At 57.9% G+C, this 25,079-nt stretch overlaps 1 protein-coding gene across 11 annotated transcripts in view; it reads right to left on the bottom strand.

Moving 5' to 3' along the window:
* The window catches only part of SHANK3 (SH3 and multiple ankyrin repeat domains 3), a 403,098-nt gene extending 380,508 nt beyond the window's left edge, over positions 1–22,590 (bottom strand). For 4 of the 11 annotated variants that reach the window (XM_064441069.1, XM_064441094.1, XM_064441075.1 and 1 more), the window contains exons 1-2: positions 22,474–22,589; positions 12,443–12,492 (exon numbers count right to left, since the gene is read on the bottom strand). The gene's annotated coding sequence lies outside the window, so the exon portion shown is untranslated. Of the gene's footprint in view, positions 1–5,473; positions 5,572–12,442; positions 12,493–21,253; positions 21,328–21,478; positions 21,651–22,473 lie in introns of those variants that run through there. The other 7 variants (XM_064441122.1, XM_064441112.1, XM_064441085.1 and 4 more) reach the window with 5 other exon arrangements.
* Between the last annotated feature and the right edge of the window lie 2,489 nt (positions 22,591–25,079).

Genomic DNA, 25,079 nt, shown 5'->3' with positions numbered 1-25,079 from the left:
CCAGAAAGAGCCACTGGCTGAGGTCGCTCACAGCACAAAAGACAAAGGAGCAAGAGTGGTCAGGAAGAGAGAGACAGCAAAAATATCTGTTGCACAAAGGGCGACACGGGAAGTCTGAACTGGGAAGCCAGCAGCCGTGGCCTGCACATGGCCAAATGGCTCGAGACCGAGAGAAGAAACCTGCAGCCACACAAGCACAGGTCCACAGGGCCTCTCCCAGTCTGCCACCAGCAGTGCGCCAGGGTCCCAGGGGACAGGCGAGGGTGGCACAGCGTTCAGGGAGTCTGGCCCATCCTCGCATGTGCACTGAGGCACGGCAAGACCAGGAGGCACAGCATACGGCTGGGCCCTGAGGAGTGCCCAGCACCCTGCAGCAAGGGGCTGAGGGCAGGACAGGGACTGCATGGACTCTTGGCAGGACCTGCCACGACCCACGTACGACCCTGAGACCCTGTGGTATAAAATCTCGACAGCTGATACCCTGGCAGAGGAAGCAGGGCTGAGGGAAGTCGGATCTGTATGGAGGACTCTGGGCACGCACCAGCCACCCAGCAAGGCCAGGAGACAGCCCAGCAAAGGGCAGGTGTCAGAAGTCCCTGGCCTGGGATTCCTCCCTGAGGCTGGCAGCTGCTGTGGGACAGGCAGAGCCTCGCCAGGCATGGCAGCGTGGGAGACCAGCTCTACCTGCCTCTCGGTCAGGCCTGAAAGTAGCTGAAGGCTGGACACAAAACAAGCTGTCATCTCTACCGTTCAGCTACTGCCACAGGCTCAGGGTGAGGACTGGGACTGATTTTTATTAGTTACTTAGATGAAGGGATCAAACAGGACCTTAATGAAATGCAGTGTGAAAGTGGGAGTGGGCAAGTAAAAAAGGGCCTGAAGAGATTAGAAAGAAGAGCAGAAGGAACACAAAGTTCTGCTTGGAAAAATACACGTAGCAAAGAGATAAATCATCAGAAATACAAGTGACACGTGGTCTGACTGCATCCCGTGGGCATGCATCCACATAGAGGCGGGCAGACCCTGGAACAGATGGGACAACAGCAGCGCACACTTGCGTACGCCCTCGCAAGAAGCAGAGCAGGAAGACCTCCTGCAGCTGGGGCATGCGTGTATACCTGCACCTTCACGGAGCTGGTGAGGACCCATGAGCTGCAGGAAGCCTGGAGCCAACACGGAGGAATACTTTGGATGCCAACCCATCTGCCCGAAGGCATTGGGGAAGGATCCCGAGCTCTGCCTGTCACCTCTCCAGAGCCACATCCACGCTGTGCAGGCGGGGGCACACCTCGCTCACAGCAGGCACCATTCGGCACAAGACCTCCCAAATGCTATAGCTTTCCTCTGAACGTGTGCTAACGCAGATGGGCCCGGCTCCCACCTGCTGCCTCCCTCGCTCTGACACACGGCCCCACAGGGAATTAAGCAAGAGTAATGCCACAGTGGTCCCTTCACAGAATCCCAGACTGGTGGGGGCTGGAAGGGACCTCTGGAGCTCACCCCGTCCCACCCCTGCGTGAGCAGGCACCCCCAGAGCAGGGGCACAGGGCCGCGTCCAGGCGGGGGGTGAATGTCTCCAGGGAAGGGACCCCACAGCCTCTCTGGGCAGCCTGTGCCCCTGCTCTGGCACCCGCACAGCAAAGGGGTTTGTCCCCATGTTCAGGGGGAACTTCCCGTGTTCCAGCTTGTGCCCGTGGCCCCTTGGCCTGGCGTTGGGCACCGCTGAAAAGAGCCCGGCCCCGGCCCCCTGACACCCACCCTTCAGATATTTATAAGCACTGATGAGATCCCCCCTCAGCCTTCTCCTCTCCAGGCTGAACAAGCCCAGGTCTCTCAGCCTTTCCTCACCAGGGAGATGCTCCAGCCCCTGATCCCCTTGGCAGCTCTGCGCTGGCCTTGCTCCAGCAGCTCCCTGCCCTTCTTGAACTGGGGGGCCCAGAACTGGATGCAGCACTCCAGATGTGGCCTCACTGGGGCAGAGCAGAGGGGGAGGAGAACCTCCCTCGCCCTGCTGCCCACACTCCTTTTCATGCAGTCCAGGACACCGTTGGCCTTCTTGGCCCCAAGGGCCCGGTGCTGGCTCAGGGTCACCTTGTTGCCTCAGCCAACACAGCTTCACCCACCCTTAGATACCACCCTGCAGCAACAAACCAAGCAGGCCAGGATCTATACCCTAAAGAAGTCCTGCAACCAGGGTGTCCCAACAAACAGAGGTGGCTCTGGCTCATGGCCTCTCAGGGGCAAATCTCCATCTGCCCAGCCTGGCAGCAGCACCCATCTGAGCCTGTGCCTCCAGTCTGCTGCCTGTAGTTCTGTTCAACTATTGTCATTCATTGATTTTATTTCTTCCCTTTTTTTTCTGTCTTGTTATTTCACTAGGGGGAGAAATGAAACGCTCCAGATGGTAATTGTCAGGATTATCCTTGCTTTTTTCCTCAATCTTCTGGTACCTCATTAGTTCCCAATAATGTTCAAGATACAACTGTGAATGGTTGGAAAAGCGCACTGGCCACCCCCACCCCTGAACTCCATTACAGACTTGCAGAGTCATTCACATTCATTTTCTCTTATTAAATCAACTTCTCTGCTGAGGAAAAAAAAATCACTTATCTTGAAAAAAAGATATAAATTGAGTATCTTATAAATTATAATCCAATGAGTCTTATTCTAACATCAGGAAAAACAGATGAAAAAATCATCAAAGAGAGTTATAAAATCTTTCAAGATTTCATAGTGAGAGGAACAAATCAGTAATGCTTCCATCAAAGAAAGTCACGCCTCACTAATCTAGTAGAGCTCCCTGCATGTGCCACCAGGAGCACCAATAAGTGAAACCCAGAGCAGAGCAGTTTATTTAGATTTCCAAATGCTCTTTGCAATAGCCCTCACAAGAGGTTGTAAAGTCCAGCCACCTTTACCTCTTATGCTGTGAGAAACAGCGTTCCCCGATGGCCTGCTCCACTCCCCGCCATTCCCAGTGTTAGAGTCTAAGCCACCTTCCCTGACATCTCTCACAACCTCCTCCGTCAAGGGCAGCCATGCCATAGGGATCATCTCACCCTACGCTGTTGAACATTGCCCTGGCATCTTCAGGTTTCGCCACTGGGACTCCAGGTCCCCGCTGGGTTAGAGATAATGCAGAACCACGGCCATCACTTGGTGTATCACTGAATTGCTCTTCTCTGGAGAGAAGGCATCTGGCTGTGAAAATCCTGGGAAGTGCTAGTGCTGTGATGGTGGGACTTAGAAAGGTGCAACAGGCAAGATCTGAAGAAGACAAGCAGCCCCAGGGCATGATAAGAGCAGGAAGAAGAAATCAAGGCACTCATCAGCAGGGGTGCCAGCTGGAACTGCTCCTGAGACGGGGGAAGCTGGCGTCTCTCCAGGGAGAAGGTGCTGCCACTCTGTCCTGTGGCAGGGTGAGAACAGGTTGGCGCAGCCGATGGCAGCCCAGAGAGGGGTGCAAAGACCTGTGGCTGTTGTCAGCATCGGCACAGGGTCCTGCAGCCTGTGGTGAGAGGCCAGCGCTGTGCGGAGCCAGAGCAGGGCTGCAGGAGGCTGGGAGGTTGCTCTTTCCATCCTCGGGGACAGGGCTGCTGGCACCCCAGGTGCCATGTCTGAAATCCTCTTACAAAACTCTTTCTTCCAGGTCTCTTCTTGCTCTCTCCTCTTCCTGGAAAGCTGTTTCAGACCCTTCTTTGCTGTGATGGTTAGAAATGGCCTAATTTCTAGCCCACACATTCATGGCTAGTTTACCCTACTCTTGCATCAGCTTTGTCTGTTAGCTTGTGCAGCTCTTCTCCTTTGTGTGCGTAAGTATTTATATACAGGCAGCAATTAGATCCACACTCAGACTTCACTTTGCAGGCTAAACAAGTGCCACTTATGTGCTCTCCTCTTGCATGGCAGACCCCTTCACCCAGGGACATACATAGAGGGACTGACTTACTCAGGAGGAGCCCTGATCGCAGGGACCGGTTGCAGTTTGGATTCATACTTAGGGACACAAAATAACACACTTCCAAAGGAGCCCTGCGTGTGGCTCGTGCCTTTCAAACCCCTTGTCACCCAGAGTGCACATCGCAGGTGGGTATCAGCTCCTGCCCCAGCAGCAGTCCCACAGATGCTAACAGTCTGTTAGGGAGCATTGGAGATGAAACCAGGGTAATAGCAGCTAGCACCTCAACAGCAACAGCGACAATCTTTGCAGAATCAAGGGAGATCTTACAAGTCTCAGCATGGGGGCAAAGCAGAACAGCACACCTTCTATATCTTCCTCTGCAGGGGCTGTTGGCCACCCAGGCATCATGGCCACAAACTCCTGAGTGGGGTTAACCTGCACCCAGCCACAATGTCTTGCAGAAACCTCCAAGCACTGGTCTACTACAGCAAGCAATGCAGCCTGCCTGGGACTGGCAGTTTTTCCTGTCTGAATAAGGGTTAAATTCCCTCCCCTTTCCAGCACCTGCTTTCCCACACACAGTAAGCCTGCTAGTACACTACCTAGGGCTTCATTCCCCCACTCATATGCCGAGTGACTCTGTCACTCCTGAAAGGCCTGGCCCTTTGAGGAATAGGGTCTCTCAGGACACACAAGCATGGTAGCAACTGGCTCACCACATCCCCAGGTGCACCTGCACAGTGAAGGCTGGTACTTTGGCATGGTACAGGACACTGCAGGCAGCTGCTCTCTCGCACAAGTGCTGCTTTCCTGGGAGAGATGGCACGGAGTAAAAGCTAGTGCAGCACCGGCTCAGAGGGTACCAGGTACCTGGGTCATGATGGCGCATGGGAGAAGCACACACACTGCAGCTCTCCCCCATGGCCTCACACTGGCAGGGTACAAGCTGCACCAGGGTTGTGCTCCAGAGTTCCTTGTGCCACAACAGGGTTGTGGGTGAATACAGCAGCATCACAAGTGGGGGCCAAGGGGAGATCCAGCATCCTGCTGGGGTGCCACGTCTTGGGTGGGTGTGGAGAGTAGCACACAGGGCTGTCACTACTGGGATCACTAGGAACAGCAATGTATGCTGGGGCTGTCATGGTTGCAGCAGCTATTGGGGTACCACCTCTTCCTCGCTGTTAGTGAGAGGACCAACCAGGACAGACTTCACCTGACTTACTCCAGATCAGCACCCAGGCTGCTGCACCAGGGACAAGGCAGCACATCCACCCACTTGCACCAGCATCACCCCTGCCCTGCCAGACCCTGCAGACATGGCCACAGAGTCTCAGGCAATGCTTGCCCTGCCAGAGACCAGATCCAACACCTGCTCCGGTGGCTCCCACAGCACCCCAGGCTCTGCTCCTGCAACAGCACTGAGCCTGGGCCCGGCTCTATGTTCAGGTGCTGTGAAAGCTCCTCGTCACCCCTAAGTCCTCCTCCCAGGACCAGAGGGCCCTGGGTCACATTTAACAGCCCTGCCCAGAGTCCCCAGCCATCCCACACTGCTGCAGGGAGTCAAGCCCTCACCTCAAAGGATTGGGGAGTGTCCGCTTTCACTTGGCTGGCAATGCCCACAGGACAAGCAGAGGCATCCTCTTGCAGAGGCCACACGTTACTGATTTACCAGGGGCAGCTACAGCTGCCGCTGGAATGCATGGTCGACGTTTGCAGGCACTGTAGAAGGCACAGTAGCCTCCGTGGACGGGGGATGGAGAGCAGGAGGGACTGTGCCGCTCTGCTCCCACCACCGGGCCTGAGCTCAGTGCCCCACACAGTGTGTCGGAAGTCTGGGGCTCCCACAGACCACCTTCCCACTGACCCAGGGCTGGTCCTTGGTATCCTGCCAGTTCCATGCCTGGGGCTCCCAGGCAGGGCCCTGCCCAGAGCTAGGGCTCTGCAACGCCAGAGCTGTCCTCATTGCTTATCTGGGCACAAGCAAGTCAGTCAGCCCTGCTGTTTGCCATGGCTCCATCCCAGCCCCACGTGACAGGTAGCACAAAGCAGTCTGTACCAGCCCAACCTTGTCCTTTGCCATCACTGCCCGTGTCCTCCAGAGCTGATCTATGCAGGCATGGGCAGGCACAGGACTGTGCTTAAGGTGACCCCAGACTGAGTGTCAGGATGCACAGAGCTGATGAGCGAAGGGAGAGGGAGCAGTGCTCATTGATCAGCACGCACGTGGCTGCAGTGTCCTGCAGGGCCTGACGGGTAATCCTCCTGCGAATTGATTTTCCCCTCTCTCTGTTGGCCAGGGTTAGTGGGTCACTGGGCATGTGTGCATGATTAAAGGGCAAGTCCCGCCATGCACCACGCTTGGGAGCAAACCCGCTGCAGCAGTGTTTGGCTTTCCTGGCATGACAGCAGAGCACTGCTGTCCCTAGTGAAGGGCAGCAGGATAAAGAGCAGCATCCTCTGCCCATACAGTGCAGGCCCAGGAACACCAGGGCTCTTCTGTGTCTCTGAGTGCTCAGCAAAGAGGCAGGGGCACCCCTGAACTCCGCCAGCACATGCACACGTGGAGGCAGCTGCAGTGCATGGCTAGTGGCAGTTTGCAGGGGACCCTGCCTGCAGAGTCCTGGGGCAATAGTCTTTGGCACAGGCATTCCCAAGAGCTGTCCTTAGCAGTCGCTATCTGACGCCAGGGCCACACAGCCCTGAGCGTGGCTTGGGGCAGCACAGCCGCTGCCAGGCTCAGCCCTGCACATTGCCTGGCCACATACCCCCTTCCCTTGGCAGGCTGGGAAGGTAGTGTGGTGGTGTGGCAGGCAGGACAGCACATGCATGCTGAGGCTGCAACACACAGGCATTCAGTGGCAATGTTGGGACACAGTGGCTTGGTCTCTGTCCCCATCCCTGTGCACTCACTGCCACCCCTGGGCTGGACATGCAGACACACAGGCAGCCCACGCCACCAGCTGGCCCAGGGAGCTCACCCAGGTTAAAAACAAGCCCATTTTGTCCTGCTGGCTTTTAGTAGGAGCAGCTCAGAGCTCTAGCTGTTCCTGTAAAGCAGAAGCAGTGATGAACAATGACACAAAAGCAGGAATGGGGGGCTGGAGTGAAAAGTCTGCAACCCAGCCCTATCAGACTGCACACACAGCCCCGGCCATATGTCTGGGGTCTTAAATCCAGGCTTCTGTCACACACACACACCCCTCCCCTGGGTCTGCTGCATGCACTCTGCCTGCTTCCTCACCCTCTTTGAGATAGCCAGCTCCTGGTCTTGCACAGGAATGGCTAACTCTCAGGCAGTTTGGGGTTTGTAGCATCCCAGCCTCATTCCTTGGGCTCTGTGCATCCTTGACTGCCCCCAGGGAGAACAACTCTTTGGGGCTCCAGGCTCCCACAGCAGCAGCAAGATGCAAGCAGCTGCCCTGGCCATGTGAAGACAGTCCCTCAAGCCTCCCAGCCTGGCTCACTCCAGTACAAATCCAGAGCGGAGAACCACTTCCCAGGCATCCTCTCTCCCTCTCCAACTGACATATGTCTCAGCTCTCCCCAAGCTCTTCTCCATCAGAGATGGAGCAAGTCTCCATTGCTTCCTGCTCCATGGCCCCCTCTGTATATGTCCCGGTTCCTGGCGAAGCATCAGTGACCATGGTTGCTCCTCCCAGGTTGCCCTCACAGTTCCCTGTGCAGCATGTGCTCAGAGTCAGCCCACAGGCCACACAGCACCCCAGCCTGTCCCCACAGGACCCCACCTCAGGGTGCACCTGGCGGAAGGGAGGAACGGAGCCTGGGGAAAGGCAGAGGTAGCAGAGACTTTGAAGCTTGCAGGACCTACTTCCCTGCAATGCAGCTGGGACCCATGGGCTCCGTGTGCTGTGAGGGCACCTCACAGGAGCTGGCACCACTAATGCAGGACCCCAGGGATGTGGTGACAGCTGCTCTAGTGGGGAGGGGTCCTCAGAGTCCCATCACCACACAGGGCCTGCCCCAAGCCTCTTGCAACAGGGGTGTCTGCAAACCGCAGGTCCTTCCCTGCTAGGCATGGAGACCCAGCGGGGGCAGTGTACGGCTGGCCCAGCCTCGGGCACTCAGGGTCTGCAGAGCCCAGCAGAGCCCACAGCCCACGGGGCAGCTCAGCACTGAGAGCTGCCCATGCAGCCTCCCCCACCCCAGGAAGGCGTCTCCAGAGCAGGAGCCAGGGGATGCCTGCAGTGAGAACAGCCTCACTGGGAGGCACCGGGGATCCTGGGGCCTTTGCACACTCTCCCGGCAGTAACTCTGCGCGCGAGTGGTGCGTAGCCATAGGAACATCACTTAACACAGTCACCTTGGTAACGACAGCTACACGCTCTCATGGAGCACGTGTGAGGCCCTGTGCACCCCCAGCTGGGGTCCCCCAATCCTGCACCTGCGATCCTGCACCCATGTTGCAGCCTGCTGCCTGCCCAGTCAGCAGGTCACACTGCCTTGCAGAACCAGGGGGGACAGAGACAGACCTCTCCTGGCTGTGGCACTGCACCATCCACAGTACTACAAGAGCAGTTCACCACCAAGACCAGAGCAGGGAGTCAGATCCTTCCAGAGTCCCATGGACCAGCCAGGCCGCAGACACCTCTGTCCAGAGCTATGCACTGGATGGACTGGTATCTCCTCCTGTCCCACAGGCTACTGAACCCCCATCAGCTCCTCACATGGAGCCAGAGCATAAGGACCACACACACACTCCCAGTCCACGGACGCAGGAGACAAACATGCCTGGGTCAGACACAAATGAGGACACAGCCAGGAGGAACAAGACCCTGGAGCCTGCCCCACCATGGACAAGCTGGCAGAAAGCACATCTGCTCCCTCCATCTCCCCACACCACCACTGGGCAAAACTGTAGGTAAGCACAGCCCAGGAAGATGGTAAAGCCCAAGGACAAGTAAACCCAAGCATTAGGTTCCCACAACTCCCACCTTCATCTCTGCAAGCACCTCTGTGTCCTTGCACAGTGGGCAGCAGGCACAGACCCACAGCAGCACAGCCATGTAAACACCCAGCCCCTCGATGTGTGGGCAATGCCACGACCCAGGCTGATCCAGCTTGCCATTCTGCATAGCTGTAGGGCTGCACAGACTTGAGGATTGCCCTATACCTATTGCAATCCTGCACCATTCCTCTGCCCTCCTGGCTCCAGCTTAGGAGGAGCATGACACAGCAAGAAGCAAGAAACCCAAGGACCTCCAGGAATTATACAATCTGCAAAGCAACCTGGACAGCCCTGCTGCTGCCAGGACCTACCGCCCCCTCATCATCATCACCAGCAAAGTCCCATCACCATCCCCTCGCTCAACCTCACTTGTGATGGTCTTGGCCCTGCCCCACGCCAGCATCCCAACCTTGCCAGCGCCCTGGCCTCCCTGCCAAAGCTCTGGGCCCCAGCAGCAGAGAACAGGGTACAGTGCTGCCAGTACTGACCCCGTGTCTAGGAGTGTATATCTGACCTGTTCCCAGGGACTCGGTGCTGCCCAGGTGCAGACACTATCCAGAGCTGGTGTCAGGGTGGCTGCCACCCCAGAAAAACATCCTGCTGCTGCAGGAGCCCAGAGCACCCACTGATCAGCCAGCCTGAACACACCTCTCAGCTTCTCCCGCTTAGCCCTTAGGTAATAGGATAACGCTGCCTCCATCTGTTTGTCTGGGACTGAGTTGCTAATCGCCTCTCTGGCATCCCTCCTCTCCCTGCGCCCCTGCCCAGCCCTGCCTCCAGCCCTGTCCCACCTCGCAGAGGCAGCACAGGGCCAGCACAAGGCAGAGCTGCTGCACTGGCAGGAGTTGGGGAAGAGGTTCCAGGCAGCAGCCATCCAGGCAGCCATGGCAGGGACAGAGAGGGGCAGGACTGAGCCAGGCTCCTGACTTGGCCACAGCCTCCTGCAGATACCGAGAAACCTCCCCATGTCCCACAGACTTGAGCTCCTGCTGTAGAAGGGAAGGACGGTCCTTCCCCATCAGGGCTAGGAACAAAGCCCTGCAACAGGGCTTGCCTTCGCCAAGCCCAGCTCTACGGGGTCCTGCCCCCACTGGGGTCTGCTGTTCTGCTGCAGAACAAGGGGGCCAGAGCGCCGTCTTCTGTGGAGTGATCTGCTGCAAGTGTTCAGAAATTATGCTGCCACAGCAATCAGATTTGGGCCCTGTAAGCCATGGATGTGCTCTGGGACCAGGCAGGACTGACTTCATTGAACACACAAGCCAGTAGAAGAATAGTCTGGATAAATGCCCACATCTCAGTACAAACATAATTCATCCCCACTGCACATATTCCAAGACTGCACCTGCTCTGCATCGGCAGCCAGTGCTTAGACAACTGGCACGGCCCTGCAGCCCTGCGGGAAAGCACCCCTCGCAGCGCAGCAGCTCCCCAGCCCTGAACTGCCTGGCACAGCAAGGCACAGCACGGTGACTTCCCTGTACGGAAACACGCAGCACAGCCCACACACCACAGCCCACGCAGCGCAGCCAGCCCCTGCACGGAAACACGTAGCACAGCCCACGTGGCTTGGCCCACGCAGCACAGCCAGCCCTGCATGGGCAGCTGAATTATCTGGAGGATTTAAAGGGTGAAGTGGCAACACATTTCAGGGTCCTGGAACAAAGCTGCAAGCTCTGAAAAGAGCCTGCTGAAGCCAGAAAAAGCACCCACTATTCTTGTGCTTTAGCATTTTATGTTTCCTTTGTTTCATCATCTGGTTTCCAAGACTTCATCCCGAAGCTTGACATACACTGCTTGCTGCACACCACAGCTCAGCCTGCCTAGCGCACTGGGAGAATGGGCTGGGTGAGGCTGGGACTTTCTGAGCCCCAGTCCCACAGAGGTGTCCATATGGTGCAGACGTGCACAGGGGTCCCTTGCTTCTCAGCTCATCCCAACCCTGGGGTGGGGCGTGACAATGTCTGCAGTGAATGGGGTTGGCAGGTCAGCCTGGGAACACAGGCAGAAGCTGGAGAACTGCTCCTCTGCAAGCTCCAGCACTGGTTGCACTGGTGCACGCTAAGCAGTAGGTGGGAACACACCCTCAGGGGCAAACTCCAGGTGTGCACACCTGGAGCGGGAACAGCATCAGCCAGACCCTCCACTGGCAGGAACCAGCTGGTAGTGTGCCAGGTAGGGGCTGGCGTCCTTGCTAGGCACCCAGAAACCTCTGTGGAGAGGGAAGAGAGAAGGCTGTTCCAAGGAGCATGCAGAGGCCAGGGCAGTGCACAACTCAGGGCAGGAGACTGGGCCTACCACCAAGCAAAGAACGTAAGGCAGGCAGGGGACAGACCAGTCCCACTCCCACAGAACATCTACCCTACCTTTCCCCAGCTGTGTCTTATAGCTCAAGCTACTTCTCTGCCAGCTGTCGGCAGTAGTTTCCCCGCTCCTCTCTCCTGTGTGGTCCCTCATGCTTCCCTGTCCCCAGTGTGGCTCTGGCTGCCCTTTCCTCCTTCTGTGCCAGGCCCTGGCCCTACCACAGTCACAGCAAGCAACTGCTGCATCCCTCCCCTGCCCACATCCATTCAGTGCCCTGGGAGGAAGAATGTGCCACCCGTGCCCTTGGCCTGGCGTCCTGGGGTAGGGGCATACACCATTGCTTTTCTTCCCTTTGTGGGTCATGAGGTCTGGCACCCGCCATTAATGGTGCTGCAAGTTTACTGTGCACATATGGAGCCGGCTGGCCTCACACCATGGCACTGCAACTCCCCTCTGCCAGCCTGACAGCAGCCACAGAGACCACCAAAAGCCTAAATAGCTCAGCGCGGCCAAAGAAAATGTGCATATGCTGCACATTTGCACTCAGCTCCCATCAAGACCTTGCCCTGGTCTGTAGGGCAGCATGCATGTAGCACCCAGCCCATCAGTACAGCTGTGGGGTGACATGCCCACCAGCCACACCAGTTCTGGGGATGGGCAGTGCTTGCAAAGGGTCCGGCGTCCTCAGGCAGGACAGTAAAAAGCCCCACTGCATGAGGCAGCATCTGAGTAGCCAGGGTTGGAAGAAGCACCCACACCTGTGTGATGTGCAGGAACCCTCCTGTCCTCTGACACCAGTGGTACTTGTCCCAGACAGAGATTCTGGATCCCAGCTGGATAGGCCTGGGGGATCCCGTCAGAGAGGGCACCCTGGATCCCAGCTGGATGGGCCCAGGCAGACCTGGCTAGCCAGTCTCCCCCAGAACCCTTCCTCCTGATGCATCCTCAAAGCACGTCATGTAGTAATGACCTACCCCTGCCTCACAACTGCTTCTGCATCACCTGCAGCCTACCTAAAGACATCCTGTGCCCTCCAGCCTGAGCCCTGCCATCCTTTCCAGCCCTCACAAGCCCTGTTCCTGTCCTCAGCCCTCCATGAGGCTGCCCCCAAGCACCACAGCCAGGGTCCCTGTCCCCCCTGCCCCAGATAGACCATCCCCTCCCTGGACAAGGCTGCAGGGCTCTCACCAGCCTGTGCTTTCTCCCCACCACATCCTATTGGGAAGCCCATGGCATTTCTGAAGGCAGAAAGGGAAGGACAGAACAGTGCTTACCTGAAATGACAGTCACGGGCACAGGGTCACAGCACTCCCTTTTCATCAACCTGCGGACAACAGAGAGCAAGGACAGCATCAGTGCAGCACTACCTGCATGGCCCCCAGGCACGCTGCACCCATGCAGACAGCAGATACAGCCTCAGGACCGCAGGGAAGTGTGGAACTTGCAGGGCTGGGAACCAGAGCATCCCCAGGGCAAACCTTCTGCAGGTCACCAGGGAGAGAGGCAAGGTCACCTACAGCTTGCACCACCACCTGCTGCCCCGGCACAGCAGAGCATCCCTGGCCTTCTTACACATCAGGAGCAATGCACTCCAAGCCCTCCCGCCCACACAAGCCCATCCTCACCCCGTGGACAGGGTGCACACCTGCTGCTCCCCAAGGAGAGCCACAGGGGCTCTGCCCCTTGCCCAGGCAGGCTGGAGGACTGGCAGACCCCTGCCTCCACTGGCCCCATAGCATGGCTCAGTGGGGCCACTCATGAGGGCAATGCAGCTTCCCAAGGTAACAGCCCAGGCCAAAGTGCCAGGGAAGGTAGACACAGCTGTCCTGGGCTGGCAGGGCTCCTCGAGCACCTCTCCCACGCTGGGGCAGCAGGGGTCCTTGAGCACCTCTCCCACGCTGGGGCAGCGGGGGCTCTCAAGCACCTCTCCCACCCTGGCTCATGTGCTCCCAGGCAGAGTCTTGAGACTCAGAGCAGGAAGCAGAGCATCTCTGATGCAGCTTGAGAGCAGAAGCAGGCTCAAGCTGAAATGCCAGCAATGCTAAGGGTCAGATCCTCCACAGGGTCAACCCTCTCATTCTTTTTTTCTGGACGAGCAACAGAGGATCAGGGCCCAGCTGAGCCCACCTCCAGAATACAACAGGGCATGTGCCGCAGGCTAAAATCAGGAGCAGCTATGGGCAGTCAGGAAAAGAGAAAAGTGGATCCATAATGCCTCTGCTCTCTTATGTGCTGAAATGTGCATGCTCTCTCCTTACTTCTCATTAAAGATGCTTTCTGGGTGAGTGGCTGAAATGGCTGCTATGTTGTAGAAAATTAAAAATGTATGACTTGGGATTTCTCGGAGCACGCCTGTTGTGCTGCAGCTGGTGTCAGCAAGTACAAGGTACTACAGGGGGAAGGGGACACTGTAAGGATCCTGTTTTTGCAGAGAGCTCGTGGTGCGCCACATGGGCATCTGGGGTGCCACGAGGCTTTAAACATTTTATAATATATACTCCAGCCTCCACTGGTAGAGGGATCACAGGTACTGTGATGCACCTGGAAAACCCAGTAGCTATTGTGTGCCTCTGGAAAATGACATCCCAGTGAGGCCGTAGCAGGATGCTCCGGACACAGCTGCCACTGCCCCACTGACTCCTCTCCTGAGAAAAGCTCACAGGACACCTGTGCCATGAAAACAGAAGAAACCTACCACAGCTGTTTATGTGGGACCTAAACAAAATAGCACAGGGCATGTGTGTGTCCTCCTTGGACATTTAGTGACCATAGTGAACAGAGTATCTCTCCTGTCCCTTAGCACTGGGCATACCAAGACTGAGCAGGGCAGGCAGTGGGGCAGGGGACTGCTGTGCCTGCAGGAACATCAAACTTCAGTGACCACAGCCTTGCAAAGCTTAGAGCCTGCAAGGTAACAGCCCTGGGCACAGGGAGGCACAGGCTGGGACACTTACACAGCCTCCCTCCCACCCATGTGCCATCCAAAATCCCTCGCTGCAGCACAGAGCATGGTCCCAAAGCCAGGGAAGGGCACAGACCAGCCCCAGCCCTCCCACCCCACCACTTTTTTGCTGCAATTAGAAGGCTTGGATAAGGGGGTGGGTTGTGTGGTACTGCGGAGCAGGAACTCCCCGTCCACCAAAGGCATCTCCATCCACCAAAGGCATCTCTGGCAGCTCATGCTCCCAGGTCACCCCGCCACCTGCAGGCAGCCTCAGCCCAGGGACACGGTGGGTTTGGGCTGGAACTACGCAACGTGGATACAGCTACATGTCACCAAAGGCAGCATAACCCGAACACCCCATCATGCCTCGTGGCCCAGCTCTACACCCTCTGAGCCTCCACACAGGCTTCAGATGGACAGCTAACCAAACCACATACATGCAGCAGTCATCTGGAGCACAGGAGCCTTCCTGAAATACACACCAAGGCCTCAGGTTGTGACAGCTGCTGTCACAGCCACAGCACAAGCCTGGAAAGCTGAGCTGCGAGCCCCCAGCAGCACCTCATCCCGACCCAGCCAAGCACAGGCTGCACTTTACCACCATCCCCCCAGGCATGGGAGGGCTGGGGGAGCGCAGGGAGCAAAATGGGCAAGAGAGCACATGAGGAATACCTGCCTGCACAGCCATCATCCTGGGCCCAGTCCCACGTGTCTAATAGGTGCAGGACTGGGCACCAGGTTCCCTGGGAAAATGCAAAACCAAGGGGGACTCAGAAACAGGAAGCAAGAATGACCAACGGGCAAAAAAAAACTTTCATAAAAAGAGAAAGGGAAGAACAGAGATTGCTGCCTTAGAAGGAGGCAAATAAGAGGGGACACAGATAAAAGGCTGTAACATCCTGAAGAGTCTGCAGAAAGGAGACGACGCTTCTGCTCTTCTCATCTCACAGCACGAGGGCAGCAAAAATGTCGTGGGATCTCACACTAAGAAAAGGAAATAATTCTCCACATCAGCGTACCTAGATGGTGTAGCTCAATGCCACAGGAAGCCCTTGAGGCTCAGAAAAGTGCAAGTTCCCAGACAGATCTAAAGGTTTCTTGGGAGAGGATACCAACCAAAGTTACTAGCGGCAGCAATGTGGCAAGGCTGTGCAGCCCTCTCCTACCAGCTCCACTGCAGCCTGTGACAGCCAGCAGGATCACCCCTCAGTGCAGGCAGCTGGTCCCCAGCTCCCACAACAGCCACTGCCCCTCTGCAGCCCCAGGGCAGTGCCAGAGGCAGGCCAGGCAGCAAGACAGTCCCAAAGGGTGGCTCTGAACTGCAGAGCAGCACCCAGCACTGGCAGCAGCCCTGCTCCATCTCCAGCAGGATGGCTCTTCCTCCTGGCTCTCACCCACACTCCCTCCATCCCACCCTGACCTCCAGGGCAGATCAGGACCAGCACAACCACCTCCTGGGTCCCTCCTGACCTGGGCCTCTCAAGCACCATCTTTTATGTCCTCAGGTGGTGAGGGCCCCATGGAACATCAATGATGGGAATATACATCCAGTAATGTCAAAGGCACTGATCTGCACGGGAAGCAGCTCAGGAGATAAATTAAATGCTTATAATATGAGCATCTTCTCCCAACCCTGATAACAGGCAAAAGAGACTTATGAGTTTATTATTGGACCTGATAAATTAAACTCTTCACAGAAGAATAAATTATGCAGATGATCTGCGATGTATTTAGACTGCAGCTTGCACACTGCCAGGATCCTAGTCCTCACAGTCCCTGAGGATCCTGCTGTCTGTGGAGCCAGAGGGCCCTTGTTCAGGCTAGCAGGGAGAGCTCCAGGGAGGCTGTTATTCCTCTTGCTCATGGATGGCAATTCTGCCTTTTCCTTGTCTAAGTCTGACTCTTTTATCACGAATGTCCAGACTCCCTGCTTTTCGTTCAGCTTCTTCCCTTTCCGGGATAAGAGGCAAGGACTGCAGACTCACAGTAAGTACAGAAGCTGGTTCCCAACAGTCCAACAAACACAACATGATCAGAAATGACAAGGCAGTGGAAGTAAAACTGTCCCCAAGACAGAACTGGGAGCTGGGAAGCATCTGGAAACTCCTCTCTCAGGAGGGTTGTGGGAATGCCTCTCTGCACAGAGAGTTGTCCATGATGTTATGATACACAGGGGACGTGCCCGTTTCTGCCTCCTGACGCCTCCGGGCTCTGACCCCACAAAGGGACAATGCCACTTGGTCCCTCTCACAAGCATCGTTAAGGAATCCATTCCAGCTGCTCCAGACAAGAAATGCAGACAAAGCCTTCCCCAGCAATAGGGCAGCCACAAACCCGGGCCAAGGGCTGCGGTGCCACAGGCAGACACAGCTGCACATCCCTGCACAAGACCAAGCTCACACACTGGTCTGGCCACACCACTGCTAAATTGCCACCGTAGCGTGGCACTGCCTGGCACAGCCTGGTCAGGCACAGCTGCTCGACATGGCCCCCATGGGCCTGTGGGACTCAGGCTGGAGGTGAGCAGACAGTCAGGGCAAGCCTAAGTATGTCCATTATGTCCCAGCAGGCTCCTGCCACAGCTCCAGGGATCTGTGACCCTGCAGTGAAGCAGAAGACATCGAGGAAGGGGTACAGCCTGCAGGCCCCGAGCCCTAGCATGCAGTGTGCTGTATCCCCACGCACGCTGGGAGCTGTAGTCCCTTTCTGCCAAGGCCAGGAAACATTACATCACACTGTAAGGACATGGCTGAGCCTCCGCTGAGCCTCCTCTGGGCAGCGGAAGGTCCCCGTGGCCAGCTTCCGCCAGTGCCGAACAATAGCGTCCAGGGCTGAGCACTTGCGGGGCCGCTGCGTTTCCTGCCATTCATTGCACTCCCCTGAGAATGCCTATAAAAAGCAGAAGAATGCAGACCTGGAAGTCTAAACCACCCCTTAAATAAGGCAAGAATGCCGGCATCTCCTGGGGGAGGGAGCCTTGCAGTCCCCAAGTGGGGGAGCAGGTGTAGGGAGGTGGGCCCAGGAACCATCAGTTCTTTCCTGGGGAGAAGTGCAGCCCTGAACCAAATTGCACCCTCAGGTTTCTCAGTACAAACAAGGCCCAGCTAATCACCAAACCCACACCTGCCCACCAAGAGCTCTCTGCTGTTCTGGAGCTTGCAAAGTCAGCCACCTTGGCATGAAAGAGCAATCCAAATAACCAGCTCCTTCCAAATGAGCAGCCCCTCAAAGTAGGGGCTGTGCTGGAGCACAACCGCCCGGCCCCACCATGGAGGGCTCATGGCAAGTTGAGGCTGCAGGAGGCTGCTTGTGGAGAACACATCCTGCATAGGTCCCGGGGGCTCAGCTCTGCTTGGGGAGGGGCTCAGTGTGGTGAGAAGCTGGCTCTGATGGTCCCCTGGCACCACTCAAGGCTCTGCGCAGCCCCATTCCCACCTAAAGTCCCCTGTGCTGTCACAGCTGAGTCCATACCACATCCAGAATCACAAACTCACAGAGCTGCTGTCAGGGAGGGGAGAACATGCTGCCAGCAGAGATCTTTCAATATTTAATGATAGAAGAATCTCCTGATCAACCTGCTTCTTGGGTTACGAAAGTCCCCATTCATTCTGCTCCCCATAACAAGGTGGGCAGCCTGACTGCTGTTAGTGGCACAGGCACCCCATCCCCTGAGAGTTTGGGTTGATCCTTGAGAGACTTCCACAAAGCCAGCGCTGCCTCCCCTTCCCACGCTGCCAACTGGAGCCAAGACACTCATGAACCAGAGCTTTTGCCTGTTGTCACAGTTACAGCAGCTCAGCTGCATTTAGGAGTGGGATGGCAATTTACTCTTTGTACTCGTTTTAGCTGCACGGCCTCCCCCTGCTCCAGGTCTGCCATGGCAGAGGGGATTCCCGCTCCACAGCACTGCCAGCCCCACGAGGCTGCCGAGCCCCACCAGCACCCCGCAGCTCCTGCTGCTTGTGTCCCTGATGCCAAGGGCAGAGCCAGGCCACCAGATTGCACCTCCCGGGCTAGCACTTTCCAGTCACCACTGAGCTGGGGAAGGAGGCATGCACAGCAGGCTGGAGGGGGGCAGGGCACAGCTGGTCCCCCTTGCTGACTGGGAGGGGACCCTCTCCCTTCGCCAAGGCTCTGCTCACCTCAGCTTCTCTGCCTCCCCTCGCAGCTAATCCTGGTCTCCTGCACAAAGGGAGAACAGGGCAGGAGCCAGGAGCACTGCTGGGCAGCTGGCCCTCCTGACTGGCCTCCCAGTTGTAGCCCATCACTGGAATACTCCTCGGTCCCAAAGGCAGCTGCCAGGAGCAGCCTCCCTCCCACGTCTCCACCGCACACATGTCCCTGTCCCGGTTCTCATGGGAGAGCTCAGCTCTACCCCAAACTCTATTGCCAGCCTCTGGCCCAGCTCTGCAAAGCCCCACTGCAGCCACGCGCTCTGTGCTGCGCCCCAGGGCAGGACCAGCTTGCCATCGCCCTGGGCTCCTGTGGTGCCTCCATCGGGGAGCCTCACCCCACTGGGATGCCCCAGCTTCACAAATGCCTTGCCATGCTCTGCGAGATGGGAAGGGGAGCCCAGCCTGCCACTCCGGTCCCGCTTCCACCCCACAGCCCCATACTCTGCTCCTCACCACTTGCACACACGTGCCTCATAATTTGCATATGCACTTATGCACTCCTGTGCGGAGGCAGCAGCAATAATTTTTAGCTGGTGGAAAACTCAACAGAATATTCTGTAGTGGGCTGCTGTGTGTCTGTTTGTGTGCACCTTCGGAACACAATAATTGTTTAAGTGAACAACGGAGTACAAAACACAAATAGTACAGATATGCATTATTCATATCATAATACTAAGAATATTAAGAGTACTTATATGTTATATGAATATTCAGGTGTTATATGCTGTACAACAGAAAAAAATCCAGTTGTTATCTGAAAAAAAGGACCTTGTAATATTCTCCTTTGTGCTCTTTTTTTGCTGTCAGCCCCTTTTGCCACGTACCTTGTAAGTTTGGCACAGTCAGCAAAATCTCCACAGAGGGCTACTGTGCAGGTGCAAAATGCACAAGAATGTTGTAATGCGTTTAAGTGTCAGTATTTAAAAAATTACGGAAACTTATTATGGTTTGTCTCCATTACCTACATGTCACTATTAAGACAGGATGACAACGAAAGTTTTTAGTGAAGTTTATAAAGTTCTGGGGGGAAAGACCCTACCGTGCCCTGGGTAGGAGCCATCCCTGCCCCACACTGTTCCCAGCAAGTCGAGCCCCAAGCCTCGTCACCTGCATGCAAGCAATGCACACACCAGTCCCACAGTCCAAGGGTCTCTAGCTCCCACTCTCAGAGCATGGGGTCTTGTGCAACATCCACATCTGCGAGGGCTGCAGCAAATGTCGTTTGGCCAGCCCAGCAGACATTCACCACGAGCGATTGCACACCCTGCGCAAAGGCACCCTCTGGGAAGCCTAGGCCATGAGAAGACCAGAGCCCTACAGAGGTCAGTGCCCAAGCCCTCAGCTCCTCTTCTTACAACCCAAGACTCTGCCACACACACAACACACAACAGCTTAAAGAACACCTTGCATGCTAACGCTGCAAGATATTTTCCCACCATGCCTTGCTATAGGTACAGTTGCAAAGCTAGTCTCATGTTTGACTATGTTTCTCACGGATGCCTGACAGATGTAACCCTTACATCGCTGAAGGCTTTGAGGATCCCTGTCCGTAGACATCAAGGCAAGAAACAGCAGGCTCAGTTCCTGTTTAAATCCTATTTGCTTAAATCCATTGCTCCCTTCATGATTTACAGAAGCATCCAGAGGGTACCAACCAGTACCTGTGCAGTCAAACCCAGCTCTGGAGTTTCCAGCTGCCTTGACCCAGTTTTGTAAAAGTAAGAGAGTGGCAGGCTCTCTCTTTTCTAGCAGTTCCCTGAGACATCAGGGACAGGCAAAACTGCAAGCTGAGGCCCAAACACAAGAACATAACCACACAAATCCCATGCACAGGACTGTTGAGCACACCCCAAGCCCAGAGAACAGCTCATTATCCATGACAGCCTGGAGTGGAGATCACTTACTACACAAATTGTGCTTTATACACAGACAACAGAGCACACAGAAAAATGGTGCACTGAGCATCACACACAGGTATGTGCAAAGCCAGGAGGGTAGATATACCCAATTACGCACCAGTACACAAGGACCACAAACATAAGTTACAAAAGCAATGGTACATGCTTCTGGATCATACCACAGGTGTCATGGTCCCCATCCTCTAATGCATGCTCTGCCTGCCTGCATGCTACTGAAAAGCAGGGCTTCTGTTCCACAGCACATACCCCCAGCCACAAACCACAGCCCCTACTTCCCAGCATGCATGTGCCGCTGCAAACCACAGCAGCTACCCCCAAGCGCATTCAGCTTACTGCAAATCTCAGCCCTTAGCCCCCAAAATAAACTCCCGCTACAGCCACAGCCCCTACTTTCCAGTCCACATGCCCCAAAGCACCTCACAGTCCAGCACAGGCACCCCAGTTCCGACCGCTGCTCCTGTCCTGAAGTGCCGACATCTCAACACAAGCCATGGCCCCTATCCCCCAAGACAACCCACCACAAACCACAGCTACGGCCACACCACATAGACATCCCAATGCAAGCCACTGCCCCGCTCCCCACACCACACACCCAACCGTGCACCACAGCCCCTAACTCCCGGGATGGGCACCCAACCACAAACCACGGCCCAAATTCCCTGGCACAAGCGCACCGGGCTGCACGCCACAGCCCTATGCCCAGCACATACATCCCGCTGCGAACTACAGCCCCCACCCGGTAGCACACCAACGCGAACCAGAGCCCCTGCTCCCCTGCACGCCCCACGGCGCCGCGCCCGAGAGCCCCTGCCCCGCGCAGCTGCCCCACGGCCCCCACCCACCCGGACGCTCCCTACACGGCAGCGCACAGCCCCCAGCCCCAGCCGGCAAACCCGCCGCGGCTCCACCCGCGCGGGGGGCTGCTGCAGCTGCCTCTCCGACCCGCCGCGGCACCAGCCCTCGGCAGCCACGCGTCCGGCCCGCCGGCGGGCAGAGCCCTCCCGCCTGTGCCCCTGCGACCCGCCGCCCCTCCGCCCGAACGCGCACCTGCGCGCCCGGAGCTGGACCCGGAGCCGGACCCTCGGCGGTCGCCCGGGGTGCGACCCCCGGGGCAGCGCAGCCGCCCGCTCCCCCGCGCAGAGCTGACCCCGCCGCCGCGGGCGTCCGGCTCGGCACCGCGCACGGCGCTCCCCGCCCCGGCCCCGCCACCGCCCCCGCCCCCGCCCCCGCCCCCGCCGCGCGGGGCAGTCCGGCCCCGGAGCCGCTCGTTACCTGCGGGGCGGCGGGCGGCGGGGCCCGAGCCACCATAGCCGCGGCGCGCCCGGGGGCAGCGGCGGCCGCCGGCTGCGGGAGAGGCGGGGGCGGCGGGGCCGGGGCGGGGAGCGGTTCGGTGCGCGCGGCGGATCCTCCGCGAACTCGGCCCCCGCCGCCGGCAGCGGGTGTTAGTTTAAGGAGTTGTCATGGCAACGGGGAGCCGGTGCGCGCGGGAAGGGGCGGGCAGAGGGAAACTTCAGAGGCGGCCGCTCCGGCCCCGGCCCCGCACCGGCCCCGGGGGTCTCCGCCCCGCAGCCGCCACCGCCACCGCGGGCTCTCCGCTGCCCGGCGCGCCGCGCCCCCGCTGCTTCCTCGGCGCTTCGGCCCCCCGGGCTCTCCCCGTTCCCCTGGGCTCCCCCCCCCCCCGCTCCCCGGTGCCCTCCAGCCCCCTTCGCCCGCGGGGACGTGATCGGCCTTCCCCCGCCGGCGGCCCCGCCAGCGGAAGCCCCGGGAAGAGCCGGCGGGTGGCGGCCTGCGGACGGGGGCAGGGGGCAGTGCTGGCCTCCAGCGCACCCCCGCGTGGGGCACCCCACGGCCGCGCAGGCAGGTCCTGCGCTCATGGGGCCGGGCCGTGTCAGCGGGACGCCGCGAGAGCAGGGCAGGGCTCCTCACCCTGGGGTCCCGGCACAGCCACCGCCTATGGCCCAGCCCCACGGCCCTGCGCCCTGCTGCCCCACAGACCTGCCCCGTGGCGTAGCCACAGCCAAGAGCTGTGCTCCAGCCCTGCGCTGCCAGTCCGGCCCCACTGAGCCCACAGCAAAGCACCGGGGCCAGCCCACCCCGCTGACCCCAGAGTGAGGTACCAGAACAGTCCCAGCCCTGCTGGCCCCAGCAGGGGAACCGCCTGCCCCCCCACAGGGGTCTTCCATCCACACAGCCCCGCAGGGAGCAGAGGTGCCCCAGCCCCATGCTGCTCGGGGGTGGTAGGGTTCCCCCAGCCCCAGTGTCCCTACCTGGCACAGGCCCACGTGCTCCTGCACAGGCTGCTCTGGCTCCTGGCGCCTGCTACGCTGGAGCCTACAGGAAACCCGAGGCCGCCAGCTCAGCCCCTTTCCTGCCAGGAAGGGGACACTCCTGGCCCCTGCCAGGCTACCGCCCCTCTGTATGCCCGGCGTCCTGCCACAACCACACTGAGGCAGCAGCCCAGGACGTGCAGACGTCCTGTGACAGGGTCTGGCCACAGGGTCCCATGTGCACACACGCAGCTGCATATGCACGTGTTTGGGGTGCTATGGGGTGCTGTGCATCATATGGGGTAGGTGTCATGCACAGCTGTGGGGTCTGTGTGCATCTGCAGGGGTCAGGATGTGCCTCTGCATCTTATCTGTGGAGCCAGGAAACACCTTGCCAGAGCAGAGATTCTCCTTTCCTGTGGGAGCACCGCAGGCCTGGAGGAAACCCTGCTACAAGGCCGGAGCAGAGCGCCACAGCACTGTCCGCAGCAGTGCTGGATGGACAGACAGGCAGATGGAGAGACAGACAGCGCCCTGGCCTGAGACGCTTGCTGGGGCACACAGTCTGCCCTGGCCAGGCGTGGATGGGGCAAGCTTGGGCAGAGCCAGAGCAGCCAAGGCAGGGTGCAGAGCCGAGCCAGGGAGCACATGCCCAGGCCACAGCACTGTTTGCACAGCTGTGGCAGGAAAGAGGCACCCTGCCCAGCCCAGCTGCATCTGCGCACCCTGTGGGGACACCCCTTCCCACCCTGCTGCCCTCCCTGGTGTGCCCCCATACCCGTTCCACCTACCCTCCCTGGCGTGCCCCCATACCGCCTCTGGCTGCCCAGCCTGGTGTGCCCCATCTGCTGCTCCACTCTGCAGTCTCCATGCATGCAGCAGCAGCATGCAGCCGCGGTGCAGCTCAGGGATGTGTGTCTGAGTGGGGTCCACTGGAAGGAGGTCAGGCATGCCTTCAACAGTCTGACTGAGCTGCATAGGGACCCACGTCTGGCAGCTGTAGGGCCCCATGTGCCAGTTCTGAATGCCACGTCCTCCTCCAGGAACAGGCTGCCTCACCCCAGGCAGTATCTTTGTCCCTGCCTGACAATTGTCCCACCTTTGGGCAGTGGGAATCACTCTGCAGCAGGCACACCTGGCTTGGGAGAGCCGCAGGGGAGATAGACCTGTCTAGCCAGCTGCAGGACCTCGCAAGGATCCTTTCCCCACCCGTGGGACAGCTTTTCAGCAACCCCTGGGACCTGCACTGACCATAGCTCCTACACATCCCTGCTCCACTCTCTGAGGGGAGTGCAGCCACCAAGGGATGTCTTCCTATGACTTTCCAGGTCAGTGTTGCCACCTCAGAGGCTCGAAATAGCGTCCAGGCTCTGCCTGTGCCTTTGGCCTGGTTTTGATCATGAGATGTTTAGTTACAATTCTTTGGGCATTTTTTAGCTCATGAAGGCAAACTTCCCGGATTTCCCTCATGAGCCTGGAGAGCCGAGAACGTACTGTTCCCATAAAGCTGACACGTTCCCCCAGACCCATGACTCCAAGCATTTTCTGAGTACTGCAGTGCTCACACCAGCAGTTCAGAGCTGGTGCTGTGATAACGCCTGCAGTCCCACGGTGTTAGGAACAAGTCCCAGCTGCACAGGAGGGAAACAGGTCCTGGGGTCATAGGAATGGGACTGGACCCTAGACACAGGAGTGGGATGGGTACTGGGCTCACAGCCCTAAAAACCCCTCCTAGGCAAAACAACACATGAACAGGTCCTGGTAGAGATTAAGCAACCAGATCCTGGCTGCACAGCATAGGGAGCAATGAAACTGTTAGGGATGGGCCTCAGTGGGGTGAGTGGGGCAAAAACTCATCCTTTTGGCCAGCAGGCCCCAGGGAAGGCAGAGTGGGAGACCTTTTCCCAGGCCTCCCTGAGCTGTGGTGGGGCAGCCCACTCCTGAGCTCCTTCACATTACAGCCCAGGCACGGGGCAGCTCAATATGAGCAGCATCTGACATATTGAATGTGGCAGCTCCCCTTGAGACCAACCAAGTGTGAAATAGAGCCAGTATGAGCTGGGAGAAGAGACATTGCTCAGGGGAGAACAGCCAAAAGTGTGCTCAGCTTAGAGGATTTCTGCAGCGGTCAGCGCATGTAGTGTGGAAAATGAGGAACCCCATGCCAATGTCTGTACATCCAAATGACCCACAACATGCACACAGCCAAAGGAGGTGAGCACCTCTGAGCCAGGGCAAGCGCAAGGAACAGGAAGCCATCCCTTCTTCTGCCCCTTAGGGAAGTCCCAGTGCAGTCCTGTGGAGTGGACCCATGCTTGTGTCCATGCAGAGATGAGAAGCTTATGAACACGACCCTGAATGACCACAGGCCATGCTAGTCCTGGCTGAGCCTCAGCCTGCAAAGAGATGCATAGGTATGACACCACGTGTGCAAGCACATAAGGCAGGTCGGTCTGTTGGTGTGCAGTCCAGGAGGCTGAACCAGCACAAAATGACAGTCTCTGGCTCAGTGAAGCAGGAGTCCCAACTGGGGGTGCTCTGCAATGGGCAGGTCAATGGTGGTACACACACTCCTGGGGGATAGGGGCACACCAGCCCCAGGGAGC

The sequence above is a fragment of the Phalacrocorax carbo genome, chromosome 1, assembly GCF_963921805.1.
Source record: "Phalacrocorax carbo chromosome 1, bPhaCar2.1, whole genome shotgun sequence".
Classification (NCBI taxonomy): Eukaryota; Metazoa; Chordata; class Aves; order Suliformes; family Phalacrocoracidae; genus Phalacrocorax; species Phalacrocorax carbo.
The sequence above is the reverse complement of the archived record's forward strand: the minus strand, read 5'-3'. Positions and strand labels throughout refer to the sequence as shown.